This window comes from Ambystoma mexicanum, chromosome 12 (genome assembly GCF_040938575.1).
Source record: "Ambystoma mexicanum isolate Mex_15411 chromosome 12, UKY_AmexF1_1, whole genome shotgun sequence".
Taxonomy (NCBI): Eukaryota; Metazoa; Chordata; class Amphibia; order Caudata; family Ambystomatidae; genus Ambystoma; species Ambystoma mexicanum.
The window spans coordinates 617,867,656-617,871,878 of NC_090936.1; positions in this window are offsets into that span (position 1 = coordinate 617,867,656).

The window sequence follows — 4,223 nt, forward strand, 5'->3', positions numbered from 1 at the left end:
ATTGTACATTCTCATTTGACAGGAGGACACTTAGGGCAATCTAAGAACCAGGCGCACATCAGTGGGACGCTTTACTGGCAGGTATCCATGATGATATAAAGAACTTCATTCAGACATGTGAAATATGTCAGAAAACCAGTAGGCATATTTCCTTACCTGTCCCCCTGAACCCTTTACCAATAATAGAAATCACTTTCTCACGGATGGCGAAGGATATCATTGGACCATTGAAAAACTGTACACTGGGTAACAAGCATGTCCTCGTAATCGTTGATTACGCCACCCGATACCCAAAGGCATTCCCCATGCAGAACAACACAACCCAACAGATTTTAAAACATCTATTGCCATATTTTTCCAGGGTTGGTTTTCCCAAAGAAATTCTAACAGATCATGGATCCAATTTTATGAAGAAACTCATGGGTGAAGTCAAAGACTTGCTCCATATTGTTACCTTAAGAACCTAAATGTACCACTCCCAAGTGGACGGATTAGTAGAAAGATTTAACAAAACACTTAAGATGATCCTAAGAAAGTTGGTAGACAAAGACGGGAAGGATTGGAATCGCATGATTCCCTGGACACTATTTGCAGTAAGAAAGACTCCTCAGGCGTCCACTGGAATTCTCTCTTTCCGAACTACTTTATGGCAGAGAACCAAGAGATGTCCTAGACATGCTCTGGGAAACCTGGGATGAATGAGAAGAGGCACCTATTCCCCTCTCACAAACAGCTACCAAATTGCGAGCGCATATAAAACATGTTCGAAATCTAGTCTATACCCACATGGAAAAGCCCAAAAAGGTAAACTTAAGCTCTTTTTCAATAGGATAAAAGGTATTAGCCCTCTTAGCTACCTCTGAAAATAAACTTGTCTCGAAGTGGCATGGGCCATATGAAATATTAAAGCAAACAGGAACCTGTACCTATAAAATAGCTGAACATGACAGGATACAAAAAACCCACCTCTACCATGTAAATCTCTTTAAAAGAATGACAAGACAATCCTTCCACAGCCACTGCCACGATACTGTCTTGTTTGGTGCCAGAGGAAACAGATAATTTTGAATTAATTCCCCAAGACCTATCTAGACAATAAAAAGAACACTTCAAAGATTTAGTTACGATATTCCCCAATGTATTCCGTGAGAAACCAGGGAAAGTGCAAGGCGCGTTTCATTATATCAGAACTCCAAAGGGAAAAGTGGTCCATTTGAAACCATATAGACTCCCAGAAGCCCATAGTCAGATAGTGGTTGAGGAGGTAAACAAAATGCTAAGGGCAAATATTATTGAACCTTCTTCGAGCCCATGGTCCTCCCCTATAGTACTGTTCACAAAACCTGATAATTCCTGGAGATTTTGCATAGACTTCCGACAGGCCAATCCAATCTCTGACTTCAATGCCTATCCCATGCTGCGCATTGACATATTGATTGATAAACTTGAAAATGCCACCTTCCTATCAACCCTAGACTTAACCAAGGTTTACTGGCAGGTCCCAGTACACGGAGCTGATTAGGAAAAGCCAGCTTTCTTGACACCCCTGGGACTATTCCAGTTCAAAGTCCTCCCTTTTGGCTTACAATGGGCCCTGCCACTTTCCAACAGCTTATGGACAGGATATTACGGCCCTACTCCGATTTCTGTGGGGCATATATTGACGACATAGTCATTTATAAGACTTGGCAAGACTATCCTTTCCATCTCTTTACCATTATGAGAGCCCTCAGAGAAGCCGGTTTAGCTGCCAATCCATCCAAATGTAAGCTGGCTCAATCAGCCGTGAAATACCTCAGCTTATTTGTAGGCAATGGCAGTGTCCAGCCTCAACGAGAAAAAGTGAAAGCCGTCCTGGATACACCCACGCCTAAAACCAAGAGAGACCTCAGAGCATTTGTAAGGTTGAATGGTTATTACCGTACATTTACCCCTTATTTATCAGACAGAACAGCTAGGTTGAGGGACAAATTAAAGAACGCTGATCCCCAGAAGATTCATTGGACTGACAAGGATGATGTATGTTACAACAACTTAAAACCTATGCCAGAACCTGATCTTAAAGGTAGTAGATTTTTCAAAAGAGTTTATGTTACAAATTGACGCCTCTCTTACAGGATTAAGAACAGTTTTGTCACAAGTTTGTGATGGCTTGGAACACCCTATCCTATTCACTAGTCGAAAACTCTAACCATGTGAAAAAGAAGACTCTGTTAGAATTAGAGGCTGTTGCCATCAAATGGGATATCACCCATCTAAGATACTATCTGCTAGGAAGGAAGTTTACACTTGCCACAGAGCATTCTCCACTAATGTGGATAAGCCAACGAAAGGACTCTAACCCTTGAGTCATGCGATGGTTCCTAGACCTGCAACCCTACTGTTTCACTGTGGAGCACAGAAAAGGTAAAGACCAAGGGAACGTCGATTTCCTTTCTTGGTTTCCCTGTGAAACAGATGCTGATACATTCTAGAGGGGAACGGCATGTGATTAACCAGAAGGTGTCTCACCCACCAGGTCATGGGGATCTGTCATCCAGGCGGCCAGGACATGGCCATGGCTTTTGGATCCAGTTCTCCTAGGGTTTGACCAGTGCAGCAGGATCACCTGAGTGTGGGGTCTTCGGGGAGTGGGAAACTGAATGGTGAGACACAGTGTGCCCTTTCCTGTAACACCTTTACCCCATCCTACCCGGTAGGATATTTAGGAACTCTACCCCTCCCTTTTACAACACAAACACTTTCTCACTGATAGCCCGCTCTAAGGGAAAACAGACTAACACCCGAGCCGTGTACCTGACATGTACCAATACTATGGTCAGGCGAGGTCTGGTAATTATCGACAATCATGCACACCTGACTTCCATTACACTTCCCCACACGGATAAAAGGCAGAGCACTAGAGCACACTCCGAGCAAGGCAAAGCACACAAAGAAACTGCAGTTTTGAGATGGGAGCTCAGCAAGTGGGGAAAGGCAGCAAAACCGCAGGGTATCACAAGGAGGGGAATTCCCTTGACCTTTTTGAAAAGGAACCATTACTTTCCTGGAGTTTTCAGAGAAAGCGTAAGATCAGGAAACCAGGCTGAAGAATCCTGCATTATGTGTCATAGATATCCGGGGCCCTCCCGCATCAATAATAAAGGTCGGGGGAATCACCAACCACCGTGGTCCTGTCCTTGGCTCCAAGAACAAAGCAGCTTTAGTGAAAGCACACAGCCGGTGAGTTGGGGAGACCAATACGAGACCGGTTTGTGTTGACGCAAAGGTTGCAAACAGCAACATTGTATGCCAAGCGTTGGAACAAACATTGTTAAAACATGTGTGATGAGAGACGCAAGTGGAGATAAACTGATGATGAGTGATTGAACTTTGAAGCAAGCTACAATACCTTTGTCAGAGTGTTCCAGCACTGCATGGGTGCTCAATTGAATGTCTCTGTACTGTATACAGCTGAGAAGTAACAAAAGTAGATAGGTTTGATCCAAACCCAGAAGTGGGAGATCATTTGATAGTGAACAAATAAATGTGAATCGAAGTGGTCCTGCGACGAGTCAAGCAAAATCCTGCGCACAGTCGAAAGTCTTTGATTTTGGTGAAATAGAGAACATTTGGAAAAGTATATGAATCTGGTCCAAGCCTGGCAGAGGGAGACCAATTGAAGGTTCTGGTATAAACGGTGGAGGGGGCCCCGGGGTGAACAGTAAATCACCCAAGAAGTGTTATCAGTGAAAATCCCGAGAAGAAGGTAACTTTATGTTTTGTCATGTTGCATCAGGCACTCTGAAGTAGGAGACTTTGAATGGCAAAGAGATTTTGGCACAGAAGGCCCTGATGTTGAATTCTTGAACTGCATCCCCATGCTAGAGAAGCCAGAGAGTGTGCTAAGCTCGAGTAGTGTGCTGCCTTGTCCCGTGCAGAAAACGTGGGGAAAGGAAGCCAGTGGCTTGAATATCCTGACATATCATTTCTTGAACACTTTTCTTTTGCATAACAATTTTCCCCACACTATTTGTATTTAGAAGTAAGGATTGGCAATATTTTCTTTTAGTATAAGCCCTTTTATTTTGACAAGACAACACTAGGACTGCATTATTATTATTTGATGGTCGTAGCTTGCTTCCATCTTTAGACTTAGGATTAGATAGGTGTTTTTCAAACCCAGTCGAAGTTTAATAAACACCCTTGAACTGTGTTATGGCTAAGTCAACGAAAGGACTCTA